Consider the following 15,950-nt stretch of genomic DNA (forward strand, 5'->3'; position numbering starts at 1 on the left):
TCTTGGCGTTTGTCAAGAGGGTTGAGCGTGCCTGAAAAAATCTACTATGGCTGCATCACCCTGAAAGAGCCAAATCTCATTTGATCTCAGAGGCTAAGCAGGGTTGGGACCTGGTTAGTACCTGGATGGGAGAACACCTGGGATTTCTCGATGCCATAGGCTTTTTTTAAGTTGTTGGCATTGACTTATTTTTTATTTTTTTGTTTTATTCTTTTATTAAGTATAAGTAGAACAACATAAATATAACAGTCAACCATACAGCATGACCCAGGGTCACAATTACATGGTAACAAAAAATAGGCAGCCAAATAACTCTGGGTTCTCAGAGGGGAGTCCTAGAGTTTCATGCAGAAATGAGAGAAACCCCACCTCGGACATGTAGTACAGTATAACTAATGCAGCCCTGTTCGGACAAATGTAATCATGGAGAGCAACTGGGACCACAGCGAGCCAGCTTATCATGACCTATGTGAACCAGAGTAAAATATGAGCCGGTCGTGTCCAGAACCCTGGGGCTCTTCTGGGTCCCAAAGGCTAGTAAGGAGACAAGGCACAGTCAAAAGGGAGGACGGGGGAAGAAGAGAGTGCAACGACGGAGAGAGAGGAGGGGGGGGGATGGCGGCGGGGAAAAATAGAAAAATAAAGACAAAAAGGGAGGGGGGGGGGATGCCACCGAGGGCAGACATGGCCTACGTAGGTAAACGTTAGATGTTCAGTCTTTTTCTGGGACAGGGGCGCTGCTCACCTCCCGAATGTAGTCTCAAGTACCAGAAAAATACCTCCAGGGCCTCCATGTAACACTAAATGCCTCTTCAGTGTTGTGAAGGGTGGCGGTCAATTCTTCCATCCAGAGAATATGATTGACTTTGGAATACCACAGCACCTTGGATGGGGGGCTGAGGCTGCCTCCACAGTGTGGGAATGCAGGCCCGGGCGGCGTTCAGGAGTTGCATAGGGAGGGTTTTTTTGTATTTTCGAACAGGCTGTTCGGTCAAGTGTAGAAGGCACGCTGCTGGGTTGTCTGCGATATCTACATTTCTGAGAGTTTTTATCGTCTCGGTCACCTCCACCCAAAAGTTCCTCAAGGCCGGGCATGCCCAGAAAATGTGTCCCATGGTCCCCGTATCTGAATTGCACCTCCAACAAACATCCGGGATCGATCTATTCATTTTATTCAGAAGGTATGGGACTCTATACCAGCGTGAGACTATCTTGTATCCTGATTCTTGATATTGGTTTGCGATGGAAGCTTTATGTACTAATGTCAGGATCTTGCCTATCTGTTGTGGGGTAAATGTGATGCCAAAGTCCCTCTCCCATTTGTGGATAAATGGTGGGGTCGACTCCTCCTCCTGACTACTTAATAGGTTGTACAGGAGGGAGAGGGTGTGTCGCACAGGTTCCTTTTTGTGACAGATGGATTCATAGGGTGTCAGGTCTCTAGGAGTGTAGGGGGCCCTTTGTATGGCCAGAAGAAAGTGATGAAGTTGATAAGCACTAAACAAGTCAAGCGGAGGGTCAGAAAGCTTGGCGACAGTTTGCGTGGTCGGGAGCCCTCCCAAGGGCCACACCTCTCCCAGACGCTGTTTCCCCACCACTGTCAACTGTCGCAGTTTCTTGTTGGTAAATCCCGGTGGGAAGTCTGGATTACCTATAACCGGAGTCATTGGTGATGGCAAGGGAGCAATGTGTGTGCAGCGGAACAACCTCCGCACAACAGCCAACGTAGCTCCCACTACGGGGTGACCTCTGAGGTCTTTTGGTAGGGAGGACAGGAGCCACGGGGAGGTCAATAGGGGAATGGATCCATCCTCAATCTCCATCTCCACCCACTGCTTGTGTGGGCCATTACAATGCCAATCAACGACTCTCGCTAGCAGAGTCACTCTGTAGTATTGTCTGAGATCTGGGAGACCCAGACCCCCCTTGTCCTTTGGTCTGGCAAGCAATTGCAAACGGGCTCTGGGCGGTTTGCGCGCCAAAATAAAGTCCCGGAGCAGCACCTGCAGTTGTCTGAAAAAAATTGGGGGTAACCGGATCGGTAATGTCTGGAACATGTATAAGATCCGAGGGAGGGCCATCATTTTTAATGCATTACAGCGCCCGAACCAGGTCAGTGTTAAAGCATGCCAGTTTCCCAAATCAGATTTCAGTCTATCCAGGAGAGGGACAAAATCAAGCAGGTACAATTGCGCTAAATCGGCTGCGATGTCAACGCCCAGTTAACGTATAGATTTTTCAGCCCAGTAGAATGGAAAAGAGGAGCGGAGCCTCTTGGCCTCACCATCCGGGACCGATATATTCAATACAGCCGACTTGGCGCAATTGTTTTTATAGTTTGATAGGCTGCCGTGTCGCTGTAGAGACGCAAGTATTTTGGGAAGCAAAATGTGTGGATTGGAGATGGAAAAAATTAGATCATCAGCGTACGCCGCAATTTTGTGCTGTGCCGAGGGTTTGGATATGCCAGTAATATTCGGGTCATTCCGAACGTGACACATAAGTGGTTCCATGATGTGATGTGCCAATCACGTGGCGAGGAGTTAGAGAATAGTTTTAGGACCGAATTTTGGAGGGAAATGGGTCTGTAGCTCCCACATAGGCCCGGGTCGTTGCCCTCCTTAGGTATCAACGAGATGTGGGCTCTAAGGGTATCCTCAGGAAAATCCCCATTCGAGCTCAGAGTATTAAATAAATTCACCAAGCGCGGGCCGAGAATAGGGAGGAAGGTCTTAAAGTATTGTGCGGTATATCCGTCAGGGCCCGGAGCCTTACCCACCTTCAGAGGTCCCACGGCCGTCTGGACTTCTTCCAGTGTGATCGGGTCCTCCAAGTACTCCCGTGATTCCGATGAGAGGGTTGGTAGACCAGAACCGGTTACATATCTGTCTATATTGTCCTGTCCAGACCCTGAATCGGGCAGGTTGTAGAGATCAGAGTAACATTTTTCAAAGACTTCGACTATTTGGGTTGGGGTAGAGGCCCTCTGGCCATTCTCATCTATCAACTGTGGTATGTAAGAGCCAGATTTCAACTCCTTTACCGACCTGGCTAAGATTTTTCTGCATTTGTCCTCTGACTCCTACGTCAGTTTACGACAAAACTGGAGTGCCGCTTTCGCTTTATAATGGAGTAGGACAGCAATATGGGTATGGAGTGTCCCCAATTCAATCTCTAAGGTCCGTAAGGGGGTATGTTTATGTTTCGCTTCCACAGAGGCAAGTTCACGAAACAGATTAGCAAGCTGTTCCTTCCGTGTTCGTTTGATGCGCGCCCCGTGCCTGATAAGTACCCTGCGGAGTACTGACTTGTGAGCCTCCCAAATTATCCCCGGGTCACAGTCCTGCTTTCGTTTTCTTGGAAATAAAGGTCCAATTCCCTGGTCACATCTGCTAAAACTTCCGGTATCTGGAGGAGGCTCTCATTAAGGTGCCAGAATAGAGACCTAGGTGAGGGGTAGGGAGCGAGGAGCAAGAGGCAGAAGTGTCAACCGATGGCGAAAGGGGACATTAAAGTCCCCACCTAATATCAATTGGCCCTCCCGAAAGTCACATAATCTGTGCAGGGTAGTTCTGAGGAACGTGTCTTGGTGATCATTGGGAGCGTACACAGTGGCAAATGTAAAAAGGCGCTCTCCAATGTGGCCCCTAAGAAAAAGATATTGGCCCCCAGGGTCCACCAGAGAATCCTGGAGAACCCAGGGGAGCCTGCTAGAGATCAGAATGGAGAGGAGGGGTTAGTAGAGTGGTAGACCTTAGGGAAGGATCTCGACCATAGAAAGGGGAGGCTAGTATTTTTAAAATGTGTTTCTTGTATAAAGGCCACATCAGTACAGGATGTGTTCAGTTCTCACAGGAGGATCCACCGTTTTTCAGGGGAGTTCAGTCCCTTAACGTTTAGAGAGGTGACCTTGACTGAGTCTGCCATCGCTCCTCGGGGAGGGGGAGGGGGACATCAGAGAAAAGCAAAGAAAGTTGAACCAAGGTAGGTTTTGGGTAGGTAATGCATGGCGGGAACTAAGGGGGAGAAAGGAAGGGCAAATGCAAGGAAAGGTAAAGGGAAAAAGAGGCCGGGCACCTCAACCCCAGGGGGAGAGGGAAATTAAGGGTTGTCCGCACTCAACAGTACAGGAAGGGTATACTAAAACAGCACAATTATGCTATAGCGCTTACCAGATGTACACTGGGTTTAACGCGCTGTCCTACTTGGGTGATTGGGTAGACAGGTTGGAGAGGGAGCCCCCGAATCCTAGTCCCCCCAGCCCCGGCAGTGGTAAATGTCACGTCTGATACCGGTATGCAAATAAAAGACAATCAGTAACATTAAAGAAACAAAAAACAATAGTATAACCAAAACAGAGGTAGAGCATATAACTGTTAGCACTGAGGGGTCTCCTCGGCTCGCCCTAAACGTAGGCATGCACGAGGGAGCCCGTCACAACAGAAAAGGCATCACAGAATGGGATCCACCACCCCCCGTCCCATACCCCTAAAGTACATGCAGTCCCCGAACAAATGCATTTCTCCCTTTGGCAGATTGTCCTCTCCTTACCCCCTCTCCCCCGTCCACGCCCCGGGGGGAAAAGGGGCAGGGAAGGGGGGAAAGAGGGAGTGGAAGGGGGGAAAGGGGGAGTGGAAGGGGGAAAGGGGGAGGGAAAGGAGGGAAGGGAAGGGTGGGAAGGGGGGGAAGGGAGGGGGGAAACAGGGGAGAGGGGACAAACATGCAGAAATGTCAAGTCCTTTAGCGCACTCCCACCAGCAAACACCCGGACCCCATAAATTTCAACTCCTCCCCTCCATGGTCACCACATCAAGATGAAAGAGAAGCAGCCCTGGTCGGTGCATGGAAAATCCGGCAGGCCAGGGGCTGGGGCCACCATCCCTCCATCCAATGGGAGACTTCACCCGAGCAGCAGTCCTGGGGCCCGCCAATTAGTGTCTCTCCTGCATCTCCAGAGGGAGGCTGGGACTGCCCAAACAGTAAGGGGTAAATCCTCCAGGGGGGTCCAGAGTCACCCTGGAGGGAAGCAGTGTCTCGTACCAATAGGCTCAATAAATAAGTCATCCAGGGTCCCCGAAAGCTGCAGAAGGCAATGTCGGCAAAGAGTAGGTGGGAGCCAGGGGGAGAGGACACATATGCGGGAATGTCAAGCCCTTCCAGTACAGCGCATTAGGTATCACTCAGACCCCCCAAAGTGCAAATCCCCCATCTAAGGTCAAGACTCCAGAAGGGAAGATGAGCCGCCCTGGTCTGTACATGAAAGAACCTGCTGCCAAGGGGTTGGGGCCATCATCCCTTCCTCCAATGGGAGATGCCACCGGCATGACAGCCCCGTGTCCTGTCAAGTGGTGCCCCTCTGACAATGTCGTTGTGGTATATGTGGAGCATCCAGGGAGAGGCAGGGACCACCCAAACAGTGAGGGGTAAAGCCTCCAAGGGGGACCGGTGTCAGACAGGAGGATAGCGGTGTCTTGTACAAGTTGGTTAATTAGACAAGTCATCCAGTGTGTTTCTGTGAGCAGCGGAAAGAAAGGTCGGTAAGGATTATGAAAGGGTGGGGGCCAGGGAGTGCATAAAACTGCCACCAGATGACCGGGGCAGAGAGGGCAAGGGGATGAAAGTCAGATCTGGTAGGTGGGGGCGGGGGTGAGGAGTGTCCCTCATATTACTCGCGTTGGCCATACCTTGAAGCTGAGCGCTCTGCATACCCAGGACGTTCTTCTGTATAATCTAGCCTATCTGTACACATTAGTCGGTCCTCTGTATACAGAGAGGAGAGAGGCTTGGGTATACAGAGAGCTAATGTATAAAGAGCAGCTAGTGTATACAAAAGACATCCAAGGTTATACAGAGAGACTCGTGTATGCAGAAGACCGGCTAGTTTATACAGAGAGGCAAAGTGTACAAAACACAGGCTAGATTATACAGAAGAACGTCCTGGGTATGCATAGATGGAGGCTAGGGTATACAGAGAGAGAGACTGTGTTACACAGAGAGGCAGGAGTATGCAGACTTGCTAGTGTATACAGATGGACTAGTGTATACAGTAGACCGGCTAGTTTATACAGAGAGGCTAATGTGTACAAAAGACAGGCTAGTTTATACAGATAGGCTAGATTATACAAAAGAACGTCCTGGGTATGCAGAGATGAAGGCTAGGGTATACAGAGAGAGAGTGAGGCTGGGTTACACAGAGAGGGAGGAGTATGCAGACTTGCTAGGGTATACAGAGAGAGAGGCTAGAGTATGCATACTTGCTAGTGTATACAGGCGGACTAGTGTATACAGAAGACCGGTTAGTTTATACAGAGAGGCAAATGTGTACAAAAGACAGGCTAGTGTATACAAATAGGCTAGATTATAGAGAAGAACGTCCTGGGTATGCAGAGATGGATGGCTAGTGTATACGGATAGGCTAGATTATACAGAAGAACGTCCTGGGTATGCAGAGATGGAGGCTAAGGTATACAGAGAGAGACGCTAGAGTACGCATACTTGCTAGTGTATACAGATGGACTAGTGTATACAGAGGACCGGCTAGTTTATACAGAGAGGCTAATGTGTACAAAAGACAGGCTAGTGTATACAAATAGGCTAGATTATAGAGAAGAACGTCCTGGGTATGCAGAGAGAGAAGTTGGGTTACAAAGAGAGGCTAGTGTATGCAGACTTGCTAGTGTATACCGGTGGACTAGTGTATACAGAGAGGCTTGGGTATACAGAGAGCTAATGTATAAAGAGATGCTAGTGTATACCGACGGACTAGTGTATACAGAGGACCGGCTAGTTTATACAGAGAGGTTAATGTGTACAAAAGACAGGATAGTTTATACAGATAGGCTAGATTATACAGAAGAACGTCCTGGGTATGCAGAGATGGAGGCTAGGGTATACAGAGAGAGAGAGCGAGGCTGGGTTACACAGAGAGGCAGGAGTATGCAGACTTGCTAGTGTATACAGATGGACTAGTGTATACAGTAGACCGGCTAGTTTACACAGAGAGGCTAATGTGTACAAAAGACAGGCTAGTGTATACAGATAGGCTAGATTATACAGAAGAAGGTCCTGGTTTATGTAAGAGATGGAGGCTAGGGTATGCAGAGAGAGAGGCTTGGTTCCACAGACTTGCTAGTGTATACAGACGGACTAGTGTATACAGAGGACCGGCTAGTTTATACAGAGAGGCTAATGTGTACAAAAGACAGGCTAGTGTATACAGATAGGCTAGATTATACAGAAGAACGTCCTGGGTATGTAGAGATGGATGCAACTACTTTTGAAACATATAAAGTGCTTTTTTCATATTTTGGTGCTGTTAAAAAGTGCTGTGTTGTCAGTGGTGATATCAATGTGACAGTTAATGTGGAGAACTACAACTATTCAAAATAGAGCAAAAGAGTGCTAAAGTTTATTTTGTTAAGTCATTGACTGATAGACGTTAAGTAATTGGCCGTTATTGGTTTGGCAGTACATGGTTTATATTGATGTAAGATAGTTTTATTCTCTACTTATAGCCGAGTTTTAGACGACTTTATTATTAGCATTATTCGCATTATTCATATATATTATGCAGAGTGTAAGTATTGCAGTGAGACGATATTGCTTTTAAAAGATTTGTATTATTATACATAGCATTGTTAGCAGACCAATAGGACAATTTACATGGCTTAATATTGCAGAGCGTAATTTATCAGGAAAGAGATCCAAAGCGTTAGTTGCAGTAGCTTCATAAAACTGAGATATCGTTGCATTACTCTAAATTTAAAAGTTGTTCCGGTAGCACTGAAAAGACGATATTAGATGAGTGATCTACACATTTCGTTTACTATTTCACTATACCGGCTAAATGTTAATATGTTAATATGTGCTGCGTGTAAGGTAGAAATTAGATGGTTTAGTGTGAGCTGGATTTAGAGATAGTAATCTGTTTATACTAGTAATAAATATAGCAAAATAACTATAACGGGTTTAAGTGGAAATACACGAAATAACAGCAACAACGTGTGTAGGTTTTTATCAATCAAGTTAATTACGTGTCAGCAGCTAAATATTCTGCAATAGCAGAGATTAAGTATTGCAGTCGAAATGCGATCGGAAGCGTTAGTTGCAGTAGCTCCAAAATGACTGAGAAATCATTTCATTACTCTAAATTTAAAAGTTATCCCGGTAGCACTGAGTGGACTGATATTAGATGAGTGATCGTTCTAGTACAAATTCAGTTTCCTATAGCAGAGAGATACCAGTTACTGTGAGACGAGTAATTAAACTGTTCACGGTAGCATTGCATTACTCTTAACATGTGCAGCGTGTAAAGAAGCAATAAGATGTTTTGTATTATCCTAAAATTAGCAGTATACGTAATAAAGGTGAGTAGGTAACCTGGATTTAGACATAGCAAACTCTATAATCTAATTTAGCAAAATTAGAAAGGATAATATTGAGACAGTATATACAGGTAGAGTTTAAGTGGAAATACACAAAATATCTAGCTTACCTTTACATTGTTCAATAGAGCGTTGCAAAGTAATACCAAGGCAAAATGTCGGAATAGCAATTAGATGAGATGATTGCTGTAATCATGAAATATCAGCAACGACTAGGTTTCTATCGGGTGAGAAAGTATAATAACTGGCAAAGTATGACATGGCAAAGAGACAAATTGCATTAGAGATGTGAGATGGACATGAAATGTCAATCCCCATTGGTTACTTACATGTAAACGCGGCTACATACAGCAAAGTGTGAGCTAAGCAGCTAAAGGGTATTTAAGAGTAAATTGACGTAGCTTGAAAATTCCAACGTGTAAATCGTTCCATTAATTATGCTACGCACGAAGACGGCTTACACTGACTGTTTTCCGTGGAAACTGGTCATCGGCATAATGTATCAGTAACCATGAACATTGATAGTGATAGACAGCTTACATTAGGATGTATGCATGATGTGAATGTAAAATGAATGTAAAATAGTTGCATTATGTGTTATTAATGTAATCAAACTGTATTGCTTTGCTTTGCTACTGCAACCACTTCTCAATCAAGTTAACCGTCCCACTGCTTTTCTCACATTTTGCCGCTGTTAAATTATGTGTTGCAAGTGTTATGTGTTACAAATGGTTATCAGTGTGACAGTTAATGTGGAGAAGAAGTAATACACAAAATAGAGTCAGAAAGAGAATCCTATTGCATAGAGGTATCGAGAGATGGTTGCATTAATCTTAATGTGCAGTGTGTAAAAGGTTTTAAAAAGATGGTTTTGTGTGACTTTTGCTTTAACGAAAAATTAGCTGTAGACTTTATAACTTGTTACAATGATTTAGAGATAGTAATCTCTATAAAATAATAATAATAAGTATAGCAAAACAAATTAGGAAAATTTTGAGGCAGTATGTATAGGTCGAGATATAGTGAATACACAAAAGGGATCAAGGGATAGTAGCAAAGTCAAGGGATAAATGCAAAGGTACTCTATTTAACAGTAAATTGACGTAGCTTGCAAATTTCAACGTGTCAATCGTTCCATTAATTTTGCTGCGCACGAAGACGGCTTACACTGACTGTTTTCCGTTTCCACTGGAAAGAGAATCCTATTGCATAGAGGTAGCGAGAGATGGTTGCATTAATCTTAATGTGCAGTGTGTAAAAGGTTTTAAAAAGATGGTTTTGTGTGAATTTTGCTTTAACGTAAAATTAGCTGTAGACATTATAACTATGGTTAGGTTTACAAAGATTTAGAGTTAGTAATCTCTATAATATAATAATAATAAGTATAGCAAAACAAATTAGGAAAATATTGAGGCAGCATATATAGGTCGAGATAAAGTGAATACACAAAAGGGATCAAGGGATAGTTGCAAAGTCAAGGGATAAATGCAAAGGTACTCTATTTAATAGTAAATTGACGTAGATTGCAAATTCTAACGTGTAAATCGTTCCATTAATTTTGTTACGCACGAAGACGGCTTACACTGACTGTTTTCTGGAAAGAGAATCCTATTGCATAGAGGTAGCGAGAGATGGTTGCATAAGGCAGAAAGACGGCTTACACTGCTTTTCTCACATTTTGCTGCGGTAAAAAGAAATGTTTTGTCACTGTGTTCTAACTGTGACAGATAAGGTGGAGAAAAAGAAGTAATACAGTACATGACAGCTGATACTGGTTGAGTAATAAAACTGTTTTATTAAGATGTAAGACTAGTTTTATTCTCTACATATAGGCTTTTCAGAGAGTTGTATAATATAGGCGACCAATAGGACATTTAAATGGCTTAATATTGTAGGGAGGAAGTATCGCAGTTCAAAGGTAAGAGATTGAAAGCTTAGCTTGAAAATGGCCGAGAAATAGTGGCGTTAGTCTAAATTTAAAGGATATGCCGGTACCAATGAGAAAGCTTATATTAGACTAGTTGATCTTTGCATTACACAATCCTATTATTATTATTATTATTATTATTATTAAGATCATAGTGCAGAGAGATACTCAGTTAATGTCAGAGATACTCGGTCAATGTCAGAAAAGCAATAAAACTGTTTACATCGTTAGAGAGCGATAGTTACATTACTCTTAGTATGTGCAGCATGTCTGGTAGCAAATGGATGGTTTTGTGAACATTTTGCATTAAGGTACAATTAGCGGTAGAACTCATGGAAGTGAATAGATTTAAGCGGATTTTGAGATAGTACTCTCCATTTCTAATAAGAAATAAAGAAAAATAAGTCAGGATGGTGTGTCAGGACTGTCACATACTCACAGTTCCGGTACAAATATGCAAAATAAAGAAAAAGAGTACATGGTTTATTTTGATGTATGATAGTTTTATTGCATGCTTGATGTGGATGATTAAAATCGTGTAGTGATCTATATTTAGCATAAGAATGAAAAGGCATAACCTGGCAATGAGACAAACTCCATTAGAGATGTGAGCTAGATGAAATGATGAGATGTCTCTGTATAGCCCAGATTGTCTTCTGTTATCACTTAGCCTACCCTCTAAATTCACTAGCCTCTCTATATACACCAGCATGTTTACACTAGCCGGTCTTCTGCATACAATAGCCTGTCTTCGATATACACTAGCCTATGTTCTGAATACACTAGCCCGTCTTCTGTCTTCTGTATGCCCTAGCCTGTCTTCTGTATACATTAGTCTCTCTGTATAAACTAGCATCTCTGTATACCCCAAACTGTCTTCTGTAAAAACTTGTCTCTCTTTATAGCCTGTCTAGCCTTTCTTCTGTACACACTAGCTTCTCTGTATACACTAACCAGGCTTCTATATACAATAGCTTCACTCTATGCACTAGCCTCTCTGTATAATCTAGCCTCTCTATATACCCTCTCTAGTATATAGTGTTCTCTATAGTGTTCTGCATCTCCGTAGTGGTAGCCTCTCCGTAGAAGCCAGCCTTTATTCTGTATTCACTAGCCTTTCTTCTGTATGCTGTAGTCTTTTATATATACTAGCTTCTCTGTACACCCTTGCATCTCTGTAATACACTAAACCCTCTGTATACCACAGCCTGTCTTCTGTATACACTAGACTGTAAACACTAGCTAGAATACACCAGCCTGTCTTCTGTACCCACTAGAATCTCTGTATACACTACCCAGTCTTCTGTATACACTGTCAGCTTGCATGTATACCCAAGCCTGTCTTCTGTATACACTAGTCTCTCTATATCCACTGTCCTATCTGTATACACTCGACTCTCTCTATACACTAACCTCTCTATATACACTAACATCTTTGTATATACTAGCCTCTCTTTAAATTAGCCTCTCTGTGTACCCCAGCCTCATTGTTTACTCTAGCATCTCTGTATACTCAAGCCTATCTGCTTACACGAGTCTGTATTCTGTATTCACTAGCCTGTATTCACTAGCCTTATATATACTAGCTTCTCGCTTCTCTGTACACCCTTGCATCTCTGTACACTAGACTCTCTGAATACACTAAACCCTCAGTATACCACAGCCTGTCTTCTTTATACATTAGACTGTAAAAACTAGCTAGAATACACCAGCCTGTCTTCTTTACCCAATAGACTCTCTGTATGCACTACTCAGTCTTCTGTATACACTGTCAGCTTTGATGTATACCCAAGCCTGTCTTCTGTATACACTAGTTTCTCTATATGCACTGTCCTTTCTGTATACTCTCGACCCTCTCTATACATTAACCTCTCTATATACACTAACATCTTTGTATATACTAGCCTCTCTTTAAATTAGCCTCTCTGTGTACCCCAGCCTCACTGTTTACTCTAGCATCTCTGTATACTCAAGCCTATCTACATACACGAGTCTTCTGTATTGTGTATTAACTAGCCTTTCTTCTGTATGCTGTAGTCTTCTATATATACCAGCTTCTCTGTACACTCTTGCATCTCTGTAAACACTGTGTAAACTAGCCAGTCTTATGTATACACTCGCCGACTGTATACACTAGACTCTCTGAATACACTAAACTCTCTGTATACCACAGCCTGTCTTCTGTATACACTAGACTGTAAAAACTAGCTAGAATACACCAGCCTGTCTTATGTACCCACTAGACTCTCTGTATACACTACCCAGTCTTCTGTATAGAATGTCAGCTTTCATGTATACCCTTTCTGTATACACTAGCTTCTCTATATGCACTGTCCTTTCTGTATACACTCGACTCTCTCTATACACTAACCTCTCTATATACACTAACATCTTTGTATTTGTCTTTAAACTAGCCTCTCTGTGTACCCCAGCCTCACTGTTTACTCTAGCATCTCTGTATACTCAAGCCTATCTACATACACGAAACCTGTATTCTGTATTCACTAGCCTTTCTTCTGTATGCTGTAGTCTTCTATATATACCAGCTTCTCTGTACACCCTAGCACTGTAACAGTACTAGGTTCCTGTATTACAGAAACAGAACACCAGCAATAAGGTGTATACTGTGCAGGAGGCACACAACACCGACTCTAACTTCTGCACTGCAGATGCATATATTGCAGAAATTTAACACCAGTAATAAAGGGTAGCTTCAGGTGTGTACTGTGCAGGAGGCACATAACACCCACTGTAACAGTGCTAGGTTCCCAAGCAGTAAAGACACTGTCCCTGCCTATAGTCCTCTTTCCCTGACCACCGCAACACACTATACAAGGCCGCCGCGCTCGCGGCCTTATATAGTGTGGGGTGTGTACTAAACCCCCCTGAGCTATAATTGGCCACAGGAATCCTGCCTGTGGTGAATTGTGGCTCTCCTCACAGAGGATGTCACATCTGTTCTTATTATATAGAACCTATTATGCTCCTCGTAAACTTTTTCAGTTTGGCCGAACGATCTCGGAGGCTAAGCATTGTCGGGCCTGATTAGTAACTGGATGGGAGACCAACTGGGAATACCAGGTGCCGTAGGATTCTTTTTATGTTGTTGGCGTTGACATGGTTTATTTTTTCCGCTTGTTTCCCAAGGTGATCATCTTGGCATTTGTCAAGAGGGCTGAGAGAGTCCAAAGAAATCTCCTATTTCCACATCCCCCTGAAAGCGCCCGATCTCATCTGATCTCAGAGGCTAAGCAGGGTCCGGCCTGGATAGTACCTAATTAAAGGTGCCGTAGGAATCTTTTTATATTAATGGCTTTGACCTGTTTTTCTTTCGCTTGTTTCCCAAGGTGACCATTTTAGCATCAGTCAAGAGTTTTGAGTATGTCCCAAAGCGTTCGCCTGAGGTCACATCACCCTGAAAGCGCCCAATCTCAGAGGCTAAGCAGGGTCTGGGTCAGATGGGAGACCGGCAGGGTCTATGTTGTTGGCGTTGAACTTTTTTTTTTCACTTGTTTCCCAAGATAACCATCTTGGTATTTGTCAAGAGGGTTGAGAGTGTCTAAATAGAACACATATGGCCACATCACCCTGAAAGCGCACAATCTCATTGATCTCGGAGGCCTAGCAGTGTACGGCCTGGTTAATACCTGTATGGGAGACCATCTGTGAATACCAGGTGCCGTAGGCTTCTTTTTATGTTGTTGGCGTTTACCTGTTTATTTTCGCTTGTTTCCCAAGGTGACCATCTTGGCGCTTAACAAGAGGGTTGAGAGTGCCCAAAGAGATCACCTACGGCCCCATCACCCTGAAAGCGCCCAATCTCATCTGATCTCAGAGGCTAAACAGTGTCAGGCCTGGTTAGTACCTGGATGGGAGACCGCCTGGAAATACCAGGTGCCATAGGCTTCTTTTTTTGTTGTTGGCTTTGACCTGGTTTTTTTCCCTTGTTTCCCAAGGTGACCATCTTGGCATTTGTCAAGAGGGTTGAGAGTGCACAAAGAAATTGCCTATGGGCACAACACCCTGAAAGCGCCCAATCTCGTTTGGTCTCAGAGGCTAAGCAGGGTTGGGCCTGGTTTGTACCTGGATGGGAGACCGCCTGGGTTTTCCAGATGCCGCAGGCTTCTTTTTATGTTGTTGGCGTTGACTTGTTTTTTTTGTTTGTTTCCCAAGGTGACCATCTTGGCGTTTGTCAAGAGGGTTGAGCGTGCATTTGATCTCAGAGGCTAAGCAGGGTTGGGACATGGTTAGTACCTGTATGGGAGACCGCCTGGGATTTCTCAATGCCATAGGCTTTAGTTTTAAGCTGTTGGCATTGACTTATTTTTTTTATTTTTATTATTCTTTTATTAAGTAGAACAACATAAATATAACAGTCAACCATACAGCATGACCCAGGGTCACAATTACATGCTAACAAAAAATAGGCAGCCAAATAACTCTGGGTTCTCAGAGGGGAGTCCTACAGTTTCATGCAGAAAATAGAGAAACCCCACCTCCGACATGTAGTACAGTATAACTAGTGCAGCTCCGTTCGGACAAATGTAATCATGGAGAACAACTGGGACCACAGCGAGCCAGCTTATCATGACCTACGTGAACCAGAGTAAAATATGAGCCGGTCATGTCCAGAACCCTGGGGTTCTTCTGGGTCCTGAAGGCTAGTAAGGAGACAAGGCATAGTTAAAAGGGAGGACGGGGGAAGAAGAGAGTGCAAAGACGGAGAGAGAGGAGGTGGGGGGATGGCGGCGGGGAAAAAAAGAAAAATAAAGACAAAAAGGAAGGGGGGGAATGCCACCCAGGGCAGACATGGCCTACATAGGTAAACGTTAGATGTTCAGTCGTTTTCTGGGACGGAGGCACTGCTCACCTCCCGAATGTAGTCTCGAGTACCAGTAAAATACCTCCAGGGCCTTCATGTAACACTAAATGCCTCTTCAGTGTTGTGAAGGGTGGCGGTCAATTCTTCCATCCGGAGAATATGATTGACTTTGGAATACCACAGCACCTTGGATGGGGGCTGAGGCTGCCTCCACAGTGCGGGAATGCAGGCCCGGGCGGCATTCAGGAGTTGCATCGTGAGGGTTTTTTTTGTATTTTCGAACAGGCTGTTCGGTCAAGTGTAGAAGGCACGCTACTGGGAACCCAAAAGTTCCTCAAGGTCGGGCATGCCCAGAAAAGGTGTCCCATGGTCCCCATATCTGAATTTCACCTCCAACAAACATCCGGGATCGATCTATCCATTTTATTCAGAAGGTATGGGACTCTATACCAGCGTGAGACTATCTTGTATCTTGATATTGGTTTGCGATGGAAGCTTTATGTACTAAGGTCAGGATCTTCCCTATCTGTTGTGGGGTAAATGTGATGCCTAAGTCCCTCTCCCATTTGTGGATAAATGGTGGGGGTCGACTCCTCCTCCTGACTACTCAATAGGTTGTACAGAAGGGAGAGGGTGTGTCGCACAGGTTCCCTTTTGTGACAGATGGATTTATAGGGTGTCAGGTCTCTAGGAGTGTAGGGGGCCCTTTGTATGGCCAGAAGAAAGTGACGAAGTTGATAAGCACTAAACAAGTCAAGCGGAGGGTCAGAAAGCTCGGCGACAGTTTGCGTGGTCGGGAGCCTTCCCATGGGCCACA

General features: G+C 44.4%; 1 pseudogene; it reads left to right on the plus strand.

Annotated features, from left to right (window-relative positions):
• The first annotated feature begins 14,098 nt into the window (after nt 1-14,098).
• LOC143949689 (5S ribosomal RNA) lies at nt 14,099-14,217 on the plus strand (annotated as a pseudogene).
• Nucleotides 14,218-15,950: the final 1,733 nt, after the last annotated feature.

Source organism: Lithobates pipiens, unplaced genomic scaffold, assembly GCF_037356315.1.
Source record: "Lithobates pipiens isolate NorthernLeopardFrog02 unplaced genomic scaffold, aLitPip1_a1.2 Scaffold_30, whole genome shotgun sequence".
NCBI lineage: Eukaryota > Metazoa > Chordata > Amphibia > Anura > Ranidae > Lithobates > Lithobates pipiens.